Genomic DNA, 14,445 nt, shown 5'->3' with positions numbered 1-14,445 from the left:
CCTTCCATCCTTCCATCCATCCATCCTTCCATCCATCCATCCTTCCATCCATCCATCCATCCATCCATCCATCCTTCCATCCTTCCATCCATCCATCCATCCATCCTTCCATCCTTCCATCCATCCATCCATCCATCCATCCTTCCATCCTTCCATCCTTCCATCCAGCCATCCTTCCATCCATCCATCCTTCCATCCATCCATCCTTCCATCCATCCATCCATCCATCCATGCTTCCATCCTTCCATCCATCCATCCATCCATCCAGTCATTCAGTCAGATTCCAAATACATTTGCAGTGTGTACTCAATAAGTGGCCCTGTGGTAGGTGCTAAAAATGTATAAACAAAGCCAAAGTCTCCATCTTGGAACAGGTCAAAGACTAGTGGGGCAGACAAGTGTATCTGCAGACAATTATAATTCAACATAATAAGAGCCGTAACTGTTTTGGTTGTGTTTAAACGACATCTCTGGAAGATGCAATTTAAAAAAACTTTATGTGAAGTTCCTGTCGTGGCTCAGTGGAAATGAATCTGACTACTATCCATGAGGATGCAGATTCGATCCCTGGCCTTGCTCAGTGGGTTAAGGATCTGGCATTGCTGTGAGGTGTGTGTCGAAGACTCGGCTCAGATCCCAGATCCCTCGTTGCTGTGGTTGTGGTGTAGGCCAGTGGCTACAGCTCCGATTCAACCCCTAGCCTGGGAACTTACATATGCTGTGGGTGCAGGCCTAAAAAGACAAAAAATAAAAAACAAAAGCTTTGTGTATCACTAGACCCTTCTCTAGGGATGGGAAAACATCAACATGAATTAGAAAGGGGACTCAATTTCAGAAATAGAGTTTGTGGTCTTCTCTGGCCGTTTCAGTCACCCCAGTCTTGATGGGGCTCTGTGGAAGCAGGAACCAGGTCTCAGCCTGGCATTGTGACAAGACCCTGGGCTCTGAGTCTGACAGTCTCTTTATCGATGCACTAAAGGTAAAAAATAACCGGCAGGGTTGGTTGTGCTCCATGGACTGATCTATATAAAGTGTATAATGCAGGGTCTGGCACAGAGCTAGTGACAAAAGTACCACCTTTGTGGCAATGAGGCTGATGAGTTCAGCTTAGTGGCTGGTGGTGCCGGGGCAACTGGAGGTGGTGGAAAATCTTGTTCATGTACTGGAAGGGGCCTTGCTTTACTTTCCGGTCTCTGCATCACTGGGCGAATGTGGGCTGTGCAAGTGTGGATGAGGGCTGAGACAGGACCTCGGGTCAGTGTTGGGATTAAAGGAAGCACTTAGATTAGAAAGTAATTGGAGACTGTGGTTTAGGTCAGTCTCAGAGAATATTCCTGGGATTGGAGTATTTATTCTGGAGAATATTTCTGGGACATGGAGTATTTATTCTGGAGAAGAGAAGACCTGGGGATGGATAAAATAAAGGTCCTCAAGTATATACAGCAGTAGATGGAGAACAGCTGTTCCCTATTTCTGTTTTGGACAGAATGAGAGGAAATGAGCTTACATTGAAGCGTGAGGGATTTAGGTGAAACATCAAGAAGTATTTCCTAGATGTGGGTGTTGTTGGACTTTGGAATGAGTTGCCACGGTGTTTAATATCAGGACAGTGTCTCTTCCGGCCACAGATTTGTATGCGAGGGGGCATTGGTTACATGTAGGATGGCTATACGCTCAAGCTCTTTCCAAACTGAGGCGTCTATATCACTAATACAAGAGCATGAAACCCCAAGCCACTGTCCTAGACCTTGACCTATCATAAGAAACGGTTGTGGAGTTCCCGTCGTGGCGCAGTGGTTAACGAATCTGACTAGGAACCATGAGGTTGCGGGTTCGGTCCCTGCCCTTGCTCAGTGGGTTAACGATCCGGCGTTGCCGTGAGCTGTGGTGTAGGTTGCAGACGCGGCTCGGATCCCGCGTTGCTGTGGCTCTGGCATAGGCCGGTGGCTACAGCTCCGATTCAACCCCTAGCCTGGGAATCTCCATATACCGCGGGAGCGGCCCAAGAAATAGCAACAACAACAACAACAAAAAGACAAAAAGACAAAAAAAAAAAAGAAAAGAAACGGTTGTGAGACTAGCTGCATGATGACCTCCAGCAATCTGCCATTTGACATTCCACAAATACCACGATTGCTTATGTAGGCTACTCCAGAGACCAAGCACCTCCCCTCTCTGAAATTTATTAAGAAATTCTCTGTAGGGCTTCTTTCACCAAAAGAGCATTTAATAAAGCTTGGAATTTCCTCACAACACATTTATTCTTGTTGATGTATTTTTAGGTCTCCATTATTACTTGTCTTCACCTTTCTTTGCTTTGTAGGCATAAGGCAGGCCAACCCCACAGGATTCCTAAAGTTATCAATAACCAGGAATTGGCCACACTGCTGGAGGTCTCCCCAACCCTCCCAGAAAAGTCAAGTTTCTCACTGTTTCATTTAGGGAGCCTTTAGGCCAGCCCCTGGTTTTAATAATAGCTCATTAAAAAGGCAGGCAAATGATAGCTCTAAGTTAAAATCTGGACATCAAAGTCTTGCTGTGAGGGTCAGTGCTGGAAGAGTTTTGAGTCATTTCCCCCTAAAGGTAACCTGTGATAGGTTAGGTTTTTGTTTTGAGAAATTGAAAGTTGAGTGGCTATAAGTTAGAAGAGGTATTCCAAAAATAATCTGTGTACCAATCATTCAGCAGTGATCACAGAAGTCCCTATACCCCCAAAGTGTTATGTTGGAAACGTCTGATTCATTATAATAATCCATCAATTTATTTTATTTTATTTGTCTTTTTAGGGCGGCACTCACGGCATATGGGAGTTCCCAGGCTAGGGGTCAAATAGGAGCTACAGCTGCCAACATACGCCACAGCCACAGCAACACCAGATCTGAGGTGCATCTGCAACCTACACCACAGCTCATGGCAACACTGGATCCTAACCCACTGAGCAAGGCCAGTGATTGAACCCGAATCCTCAGGGGTACTAGTTTGGTTCATTACCACTGAGCCACAACAGGAACTCCAATTTAATTTATGAAATCCATAATTGTAATCAAAGGACTTTCTCATGTTGGATGCCTCCTGCTGGACCCACAGGACACTTGGTGGTGACAAAGGAGCCCAGACTGGCCTTCTATCCCCTGTGGAAGAAGGAAGAGTCATGGTTTCCATAACTGAACCAACCTAGAGAGTCCAGAGAGATGTTGACATCATCCCCGACTTCAGGTTCCTACCCACACAGGGCCGACAGGGGGCAGGGAGGGGCAGAGGCAGCTGCTTTACCCACCATCAGCCCCTGTGGCCAGAGCGAGACCTTAGCTCTCTTTCCTATGGCCCCCGATGGCCACCCCCTGGGTCTACGGAGAGACCTCCTCCCCTCAGCCCTTCTTCTGTCCTTCTCTCCCTGACTGCATGGTCTGTTAAAGCCCTGGAATCCCCTGGGGTCCTCCCTTTCCTTGGGTTGTCACTCATCTTTGTTTCTGAGGCTCATGCAGGGACTTGAGGGAGGTCTCCTCAGCCCTGAAGCAGGGGGGATGTGTAAACAACAGTGGATCTTTCTGCTTGGGCAGGTTCCAGTCTTTTATTTTTAATCAATGGCCGTTCAGCAGTGAGTTGTGAGCTTGGTGTGCTTTTAAGAGGAGGTGAGCTCAAGGTCCTTCTACCCTGCCATTTGTCTGGAAGCCAGTCAGACCTCTCATTGGTGCTTCCACTGTGAGCTCTGCCACCTCCTCCCCCCCTGAATTTTAGTCCCTTCTTTTGTCTTAGCCTTGGGTAGTATAAGTTCCAGAAATGGAGGGTGGGAATGGAGAGGAGCATCCGTTTCCCTCAAGGAGATAAATGGAAATTTCTGGCTTGGGTGACTAATCGTGGGCAACAGAGATGGAGGATGAGGATGCCCGTGATGAGGAGGAGAATGAAGAGGGCCAGGAGGACGAGTGCGAGGAGGAGGAGGAGGGCAAGGATGCCAATGATGATGTCTGTGAGAGCCAATCCTTGTGTACCACTTACCAGCACTATTTTAAGTGCCTTATGGACAATATGTCACACAACCCTATGAAGCAGGTCATCTGATCATTCCTGTTCTATAGATATGAAAAGCCGAGGTACAGAATGGTTAAGACACTTGCCTAAGGTCACAGAGCAGGGGTAGAATGCAAGCAGCCCAGCTTCAAAGTCTGCAATGCCTTCCTTGGAGAGAGCAGTCATGCCAGAAGTACCTCTGGGCCACACAGGCAGAAGTGCAGAGTAGCTGTAGGAACTCCAGTTTTGAGGTCAAAGATGGACTCAAACAGATTTAGGGACCATCCCTCCCCTTGGGCTCCTGGCCTGGCCAGACCTCCCCAGGGGGCTGCCCTTCCAGCTCTGCCTGGCCAGCTGGACCAATATCCACTCCTTTTCTCCATTTCGCCCACTCTCACCCCAGGCTTAGTTTCTATTTCTTGCCCTTGGAATTACTCCATGCGCCAAGCAGTCTGCCTTGCCATTATTCTGTTTCCTGCCCATCAAACTGCTGCCTCCCTTTCACATCAGCATCCCCAGAGCTCACATTTGTATAGAGCATCCCTAAGAGGAATTAGACTTAGAGTTAAAAGACAGATGTAGTGACAATAGCCATCTCCTTGGGAAGGAGCATTTTCACCAGGCAGTGATTTTCCTCCTTCCTGCTCTGCTCCAACTCATGGAGTGGGAAAAAGTGAGGGCCTCAGTCAAAGAATGTAATTTACATAAAATAGTTTCCAAATTTATTAAGGGAGCAGACAGTGAAAGGAAACCCACAGTTCAGGAGTTTTTGCACGCATTCAATATCTTTCCACTGGCTGAAGTATCATCTTCCTGATTTAATGAGGGCTGGGCAAAAATTGTAAAAGTGTGCTCCACTTTCAAGACTTTGGGGGGTTTACCATCCCAGGTGGGGCAGGCAGCTAGGGTGGGGCTGGCAGGGAAGAGTTAGAGCTAATCTGTTTTACTAGGATGTGTTGCCAAACTGAAATTGTTAGGCCGATTCTATAGGTACAGACAGGAGAAACAGCCTAGGTATGCAACTTGCTACCCACCCATTAATTTCACTGTCAATCATCCATGCATCATTTAGCAAACTCTCTATCCATCCACCCAATTAATACGTATGTCCTACTTTGTTTTTCAAAAGCATTTGGAAAAGGTTGCCAGAGATCTGAACCTAAGAACAGCCAGGGGAAGAATGAGTTGGACAGGTGGCAGGTAACGCCCAAGATAAACTTTGCTGGGACCAAAGGCCACTGTCCCCTGAATAGCCTGTGACAAGAGAAAGCACTGGCTTTGGAGTTAGGCATAGCTGGTTTTGAATCCCAATGCACTTAGTTACCAGCATTGACTAGTACCTTCAACCTGTTTGTCTTTAACACCCCAATCAGACTTAACCATCGGGGTGTTGGTAGATGACCTGGTACTCGTTAATGTGTTCTTCATGCAATACCTGTCATTGAGGCAGTAACTTTTTATCCTTTCTCTGAGTATTTCCTGAGCATCTACTGTGGGTTGGGAGCTGCTCTAGCTGCAGGAACTACGGTAGGGAATGGGTGGCCCCACCCTCACTGAAATTCCTTTGAGTACTTTTTTGCCTTTTGCTCATTAAAAACGCTTACACAAGGTACAAGATCAACACACAATTTTTCTAACCCTTGGAGACCAAAGAAAATGAGAGTATCAAGACCCAGAATCTCAGAGACACAGGCTCATGTGATTTCATTCCAAAAAAAAAAAAAAAGGCAACAAGAGGTTTTGTTATTTGTTGTTTGTTTTTTAGGAAACTTATAGCTGTTTATAGAACAGAGAATGTAAATATGACCTGATGTTTCAGCCTTAGGCATAATATTCCAGACATTTCTGAAACCCACAGAGGGGAGCTTTTGCTTCTCCCGAATGTCTCCCCACCCCGCCCACTCCAACTGCCTTTTTCCTCCAGTGGAATTATATACACAAAGCCTACCCAAGAAGAGTGTATGAAACACATGCCAGCAACATCTCAAGGGTTCAGGATTCATTCATTCACTCATTCATACATTCATTCAGTTGACAAAAGTTTATTTTTTATTTATTTTATTACTATTTTTGTTTTTAGGGCTGCGGCATATGGAGTTCCCTGGCTCTGGGTTGAATTGGAGCTACAGCAGCCAGCCTACGCCACAGCCACAGCAGCAGGGGATCCAAGCCATGTCTGCAACCTACACCACAGCTCACAGCAATGCCAGATCCCTGATCCACCAAGCGAGGGCAGGGATCGAACCCTCATCCTCATGGACATTAGTTGGATTTGTTTCCACTGCGCCACAATGGGATCTTCCGACAAATGTTTACTAGCGGGTACCATTCAGCCAGTACTGTGTAAGAACAGGGGGGAAGCGATGCAAAGCAAATGGAAGGAATGCAGCAGGGGTCTTGTCCTCAGGCATCGGGAGAGGGGAGGACAGCTTCAGGGAGCTAACAGCCTGGCACCGGCCCTTCTGTTCTTCATTCCTCCCTTCCTCTCTACCCTTCTTCCCTCCCTTCTCCTTGGAAATGACTAATGAAAGCAAAGTAAAGTCTGAGAGGCAGAGATGGTCAGGTCTTTAATATCTAGACTTAGAATAAGATTCCCAGGAGGTAGGTCTTGGCATCTATTCCCAAGCCCTCGTTGGATGCTTAGATCTCTCCTGGCAAATTCCAGCAAGGGGCTGCCTATTTTGTTCAGAAATACCCCCTGGATGGGGAGCTCTCCTTTATGGGAAAGCTCTTTCTGTTTGGGGATGCTCTAACTTGTTCATTCAGCAATTTTTTTTTTTCCTTTTTAGGGCTACGCCAGTGGCATATGGAAGTTTCCAGGCTAGGGGTCGAACTGGAGCTGTTGTTGCCAGTCTATGCCACAGCCAGGGCAACAGTGGATCTGAGCCGCTTCTTCAACCTACCCTGCAGCTTGCAGCAATGCTGGATTCTTAACCCACTGAGCAAGGCCAGGAATGGAACCCATATCTTCACAGACACTATGTTGGGAGGTTCTTAACCTGCTGAGCCACAACAGAAACTCCCATTCAGCAAATATTTACAGAGCCACAGATATGTCTCTGGCTGGCCACAAGGCACAGGGAACACTGAGGTAAATCAGACGCAATCCCTGCTGCCCGGCTCCTCCCAGGCTTCCTGCTTCTTTGAGGTCCTCTTTTGTCCTGCTCTCTCCCTGCTCCCTCTCGTGTCACGTGGCTTTTACATCAGTGACCATCTGCCCAGGTTTTTTTTCTGGAACTGAGCCTTCGACTTCAGGTGTGGTCTGACTCTCATGCCTCTCGGGTCTCCTGTTCTGAAAACTGTGCTTGTATTAGAGTGGTAGAGGCTTATTAATGTTTTGGCAGCCAAGTCTTACTTGTGATTCACAGGGGCTGGCGGCCACCAGTCCCACCCCCTCCCCTCTCCACTCCTATCCCCATCTGTCACCCTTGCTGCTGTTAAGCCTGGCCTCCCCATCTCCCCCTTGTGGGGGGCAGTTCTGGACAAAAGTTCAGCATCTGACACCTGCCCTTGTTAACTTAGTCTTATTACATTTGTGCCCTTGTTTTAGCTTCTCGAACTTTCAAATTGTGTTTCTGTAACCCAAGAAGACCTCAAAACTCTGCGTCTCCTGCTAAAGTGTGAGTGTGTGTGTGTGTGTGTGTGTACAAACCTGGGTTCAGGTTTGTGGAGCCCACCCACAGGTTTCTTAACACTTTCTCTATGGAGGCAGCTCAATCACACACAAATTTATTCATTCTGCAACATTTGTTCAACCTCCCCCAATGACACTTCTGTTCTTTGAGAACTTTTCGCTAAGGTATCACAAAGAAAATGGAAGCAAAGTAATTCATACTAAGGAGTGAATGGTTGGTAGTATGCACCCTCTTCTTAACTACCCCGGGGTGTTTGCTTATTAACTCAAATGAAAGCCTGATTGGTGAAATAGCAGACAGTAATATCAGGGGCAAGGGGATGTTTGTTGTAAATTGCGTCATTCTGCTAACTAGCATAGGGGTCTTTCAGTGCCCCTCCCAGCCCTCTCCTTTGTTGGAGCTTCTAGAGAAGGAGGCTGGCTACCCCTGGCATCCAGAAATGTTCAGAGAAACCTCAGCATGCATTCTGCTCATCCCATGATCCACCAGTAAATTGCACTGAGCTCAGAAATGCTGTGGTGACCCTAGAAACCCTAAGATTCTTAGATATTTTTCCAGCCCCAAGTCACTAATTTCTCCCTTGTTATTGGGTGAGGGTGGTGGACTTTGACTCAGATCTCTGTGTTTTAAAGCAATCTCTTGCCCAGACCACCCCTGGGTAGAGTAAACTCCAACTTACTGTTGTTGTTGTGTTGGGGTGAGTGCAATGGACTGGAGCCTGCTTCTGAGGAGTCTGGGGAACTGGAACAGCAGACCTTAGCAGATCTGGCTTTGGAGAAAAATTCCTATGTAGTAATAATACCACATTTCATAGGATTAGTACAAAGATTAAACGGTATCAGGGCTATAAAAAGTTTAGCACAGTTCCAGGGTTGTAGCAACTGTTTGTAGCTTTCTACTAGTTTGGAAAGCTAATATTGAACACAACACCCAACACAAAACCCTCTTAATGACAGCTTAAACAGAGAGGGAGCTTATTTTCTTCACATAGTAAGATGTCTAGAGGCAGGTCATAAAAGGCACTGGTTCAGTAGCTCAAGGATGATGGGCTCAATGTCTCTGAAATTATGGGCCATTCCCTCATGGATACAAAGGAGCTGCTATAATTCCAGCAATCACATCATTGTTAAAGTTAGAAGAAAGGGGAAAGCCTGGACTAACCCCATCAGATCTCTTTTATCAGGAAAGGAAACTCTTTCCCAGAAAGCCATGGGAAGGTTTATGTTTAAGGCTCAAGGGCCAGAACTGACACATGACTACTCCCCTGCTGCAAAAGCCAGGGAACAGAATAGTTCCCTGGCTTACCAACATCGAGCTTTGCCAGGAAGGAGAAGGGGGTTTAGATGCTAACAGTGGTTACTACAGTGATCACTACCAGTTCAAGCCTACCTTTCCATCCATGTACTTGTCATTTGTAGTGGACTACTTAGGAGCCTTGTACCAATTATTACTATTATTCAACATACCTACAGCTCCCTGCACTAAACTAGGTTTACTCTTAGCCTCCCCGCCCCCTGCCTCCTCTTTCAACTGGATAATACTATCATTCTCATTCCCTAGGAGGTTTTCTGGATTAGTCACTATTGGTGATCATGCTGTGTAACAAACAGCTCTGTGATGGTTAATGTTACATGTCGACTTGACTGAACTGAGATGCCCAGATAGCTGGTAAAATGTTATTTATGGGTGGAGCTGTGAGAGTGTTTCTGCAAGATGGTGCCATTTGGTTTGGTAGGTTGAATGAGTGGCCTTATGCAATCCTTGGAGGGTCTAAATAGGAAAAAAAGGTGAAGGAAGAACAAATTCCCATGCTCTCTTCTTGAGCTGGGTTGCCCATCTCTTCCTGCCCTTGGGTAGCAGAGCTCCTGGTTCTCAGGCCTTTGAACTCCTGGACTTACTCCCAGGTTCACAGGCCTCTGGACCTAATTAGCCCTGGGTTTTCTTGGTTCTCTGCCTTGCAGACAGCAGACTGCAGGACTTCTCAGCTTCCATAATCACATGGGCCAATTCCTACACTAAACTTCCTCTGGTATATATATCTTGATACATCCTACTACTTCTGCTTCTCCGGAGAACCTTGACTAATTCAAATCCCCAAATATCAAAAATCATCTATTTCTCTCTCCCAGGCCTGCTGGTTCAGCACCAGGATGTGGGCTTAGGTTTGCTTATGCGTCTCTCACTCTAGGACCCTGACCAAGGGAGCATCACCTACAGTGGGATGTTCTCTTCGTGATGGATCAGGCGAGCAGGAGACCAAGCCATGGGAGTGCCTTGAAAACTCCCATGTGCGTCATGATCCCTCACATTCCACTGGCCATTGCAAGTCTCAAGGTCAAGTCTGCCAAGGAAGATTATTCCTCCCACAGAAAGTAGAGGAAGGACAAATAGTTGTGGAGAAAGGATTAATCTCTCAAGCCTTCCCCATCAAAGCTGGATTGGGAGGATTCCTCTGACACCTGTGGTCCTGGTTCATCTTATTAGCCTCTGTTGCCCTCTTCTCTTCACTGTCTATCTTCCCCACTAGACTAGACGGAGCTTCCAGAGGACTGGGCTTTGTCTTGCTCATCTCTGGATCCCCATGTGCCAGAGGGTAAGGATGGGAAGAAGGAATATGTGAAAATGTCCTGGGGAGAGATGGAGCTGAGCACAAATTTCAGAGATGTGAAAGAAGTCAGACCATGGTAGGGCCTAGCATGATTCTGGTGTGGGCTTTATTCTGAAGGCAGTGGAGGACATGGATTGTGTTGAACCCAGTGTGGAGGCTTAATGGACATACTTGATTGCAAAAGGATTCTTTATGCTGCAATGTGTTAGAAAATGGGTGCAATATCTAGGTGAGAGGTAATAAGCATGATTATCATGTCATGCTGGTCAATTACTAAATAATTCATTAGCAAAATATAAAGACCTAAAATTACTAAAAAAAAAAAAGACATAAAGGATAAGTTACTTGAAAGCTGTATCAGGTTCTAGTTTTTAATCTTATTTAAACTTGATATGATTTAAACATACTGTAGATAATAGTACATCAACAGTGTATGGAACAGAATTTGGGTCTTTCACTGGCAAAGGCCAAGAGGCAGGAGAATTCTAGGTACAGGGAAGAAACCTCTAAGAAGCCAGTGTGGCTGAAACACAGTGAGGCAGGAGGACAGGGGTGGGTGATGGGTCAGGTCATGTGGGACGCACAGATCAGCATCAGGACTTTGTCTATTTATTCCAAAGGTGATACGGAAGTCATAGATGGCTCAATCCCTGTATGCGGTGGGCAGTGAAGTGATGGGGTCTGATGTATCACACACACGTATATATACACGCGCCCCAAAAGTCTTAAATATATAGGAAACTTGAAGGTATAGCACAAGAAATTTTTTCCTGAACCATCTGAAAGTAAGTCCTCTTTCTGCTGAGGTCTATGGAGCGCTTGTGTGGTGCCATGGATCCCACGAGAAACAAGACACTGTTGTTGCCCCAAGGAGCTGGTTGTTTACTGGGCACGCCAGACGTGTAGATGAGAAGACCAATAGCAGGATTTCTGGGCCAGGATGTGGCACATTCACTGTGAACTCCTGTAGCCGAGGCTGTCGGTGCTCTGCCCAGAGATCCCCGACACCTCCAGTCCCCCAGGCAATCCAGATACCCTTTCCTGGCTCTACCTGCCCATTGCTCCAAGCTTCGGTATGCTCTGCTCTTAAAAGACCCACGCCTGCAGCCCTCTTCAAGGCACTACCCTGGGCTGCTAGAGCCTCTTCTGCCCTGGCAGTGATGGCCATGAAACAGGTCCCGTAAGTGCATGTGTCTCCCAGCACTGCCCCCCACCCAGCCCCTAATAGCCAAAGATTGACAAGCAAGAGTCCACATTCCTTACTTCATGGGCAGAATAAATCGGGAGGTGTAATTTACTAATTTTTTTATGACCTTGGTTTATTTATTTATTTTAGATTCCACCTATAAATAAGGTGGAAGTTCCCGTTGTGGCTCAGCAGAAATGAATCTGACTAGTAACCATCAGGACAAGGGTTCTATCCCTGGCCTTGCTCGATATGGCTATGAGCTGTGGTATACGTCGCAGACGAGGCTCAGATCCCACCTTGCTGTGGCATAGGCCAGCAGCTGTAGCTCCGATTCGACCCCTAGCCTAGAAGCTTCCATATGCCTCGGGTGTGGCCCTTAAAGCAAAATAAATAAATAAATAAGAGCATAGAATATTTGTCTCTCTGTGTCTGATGTATTTCACTTTAGCATAAGGTCCCCTAGGTCCACCCATGTTATGGCAAATGCCATAGTCTATTCTTTTTTATGGATGAATAATATTCCATTGTGGGTATATACCACATTTTCTTTATCCATGAATCCATCCATCAATGAATATAGGTTCTTTCACATCTTGGCTGCATTTGTGCTGCAGTGAACATGGGAGCACAGATGTCTTTTTGAATTAGTGTTTTCATTTTCCTCTTTAAAAAATTGGTTGGAGTGTAGTTGACTTACAATGTTGTATTAGTTTCAGGAGTATAGCAAAGTGAATCGAATATAAACATATATCATAGCTGTTCTTTTTTCACTAGGTTCTTGTTAATCATCTCTTTCATACAGTAATGCGTATACGTTATTCCCATTCCCCCAATTCCTCCCTCGGCCCATAGTTTCCCCTATAGTAACCATAAGTTTGCTTTTTTTTTTTGTCTTTTGTCCTTTTAGGGCTGCACCCGCAGCATGTAGAGGTTCCCAGACGAGGGGTCCAATTGGAGCTACAGCTGCCGGCCTATGCCACAGCCACAGTAATGCCAGATCCGAGCCTCATCTGTGACCTACACCACAGCTCACAGCAACACCAGATCCTGAATCCCTGCGCGAGGCCAGGGATCAAACCCGCAATCTCATGGTTCCCAGTTGGTTTCATTTCTGCTGCACCACGACAGGAACGCCAAGATTGCTTTTTTGTGAGTTTGTTCTTGTTTTATAAATAAGTTCTTTTGTATCATTTTGATTGGATTTCACAGATAAGTGATAGCGTATGATATTGCTCTTTGACTTACTTCACTCAGTAGGATAATCTCTAGATCCATCTATGATGCTGCAAATAGCATTATTTCATTCTTTTTATGGCTGAATAATATTCTAACTTATACATGTACCACATCTTCTTTATCCATTCCTTTGTCAATGGACATTTAGGTTGCTTCCATATCTTGGTTATTGTAAATTATGCTGCAATGAACACTGGGGTGCGTGTTTCTTTTCAATTGATGGATTTCTCTGGATAGATGTCCAGGAGTGGGACTGCTGGATCATATGGCAGTTCTATTTTTATTTTTTGAGGAACTTCCAGAGTGGCTGTACCAATTTGCATCTGGGAAAATTGGCCCAGGACCCCCCCCACCCAACGCTTATCCTCCCTCCTGCCTCTGCCCCAAGGGCCAGGTATGTGGTCTAGCTAGGATTCCAAGCAGCCAGCGTCTTGCTCCAGAGCTCCTGTGTTAAGCCAAGAAGGCTCTGAAGGTGGGAAGAGATGTCTCAATGGTGATGAGCAGAGCAGGGCCTCAGGGGAGGTGGGAGTTCATTAGGTAGAAAATGGAGGGAAGAGTCTTTGGGGAGAAAGATCAGTAGGTGGGCTGATGGGAAGGACCAAAGAGCCAGGATAAGGTCAGTGTGGTGGGAAAAGACTGGAACAGGTGAAGGGTGAGTGCTGGCTTGGGCTCCACTGTCTCCAGGCCCCCATCATGTCTGTTTGAGAACAAACACATCCCCATGCCCCCAACACACACTCTCTCTCTCTCTCTCTCTCTCTCTCTCTCTCTCTCTCACACACACACACACACACACACAAACACACACACACACACACACACACTCCTAAAACTGTGAGCATCCCTGCAAACCCAGCGAAGCCCAGACAACCATCTCGCTGTGATTTACGATGAGGATGGAGAGGGCTGTTTTGTTCACAAAAAGAAAAACTTTAAGATAAGGACGGCTTGAGTCTGCAATGGACAGAAAGCGTTTCATTATTGGCCCTCTTGTGGGGAAGGCGTCCCCGCACTTCCCACCAAAGGAGCCCGGACGCCCGCGCCCCCTCGGTGCCGGGTGCGGCGGGGCAGGGGGACGGCCACCGCGCCCTCTCGCACAGTCTGGCTCTCGCCAGCATCGCCTTCGGGGCTAGACGGTCGCGCACACTTTGAAGCGCGGCGGGGCCTAATCAGGGCCTTTGCTGGGCCGCGGGATCAAGTGTCAGGGCCGCCCCGAGAGGCCGCCGGGCGGACAAAGGGCGCTCGGCCGCCTCGCTGAGCGGGGAGGAGCCCGCGGCCGGCAGCGCGGAGCGAGACAAAGGCGGAGACGGGCTCGCGGCGGGGACCAGCGGGCGGCCGCGCCTGCCCCGCACGCCCCCGGCCGGCTCCCCGGCGACCCGGCGCCCGGTCCGCTGCCCTGGAGCCCCCCAAGCGCCTCCCGGATGCCAGAGCTCCAGCGCGCCACGGCCCAGCCCTGCCTGAACGAAATTTTGGTGGCAGTGTGACCTTGAGTTACCCCTACGATGTATGAAGTGCCCGCTAAGTGGGATGCTTGCTTCGCACCGCAAGAGTAAAGACTTCAGCGACTACCTGCCAAGCGTTCTTCTCAAACCTTTGGCGTTTCTTAGCCCATTTCCGCCTCTCCCAGACGCCTCGAGTTGGGAAGACGGTTAGCCCCATCTGCAGATCAAGAAACCAAGGCACAAACTGAGCCACCGGTTTGCAGAACTGGAAGTAGTGCCGAGTCCACAACAGACAGCATTTTCATATTTAGGATTTTGCTCTTC

The sequence above is a fragment of the Phacochoerus africanus genome, chromosome 10, assembly GCF_016906955.1.
Source record: "Phacochoerus africanus isolate WHEZ1 chromosome 10, ROS_Pafr_v1, whole genome shotgun sequence".
NCBI classification, from domain to species: Eukaryota; Metazoa; Chordata; class Mammalia; order Artiodactyla; family Suidae; genus Phacochoerus; species Phacochoerus africanus.
This window is presented reverse-complemented; position numbering follows the sequence as displayed.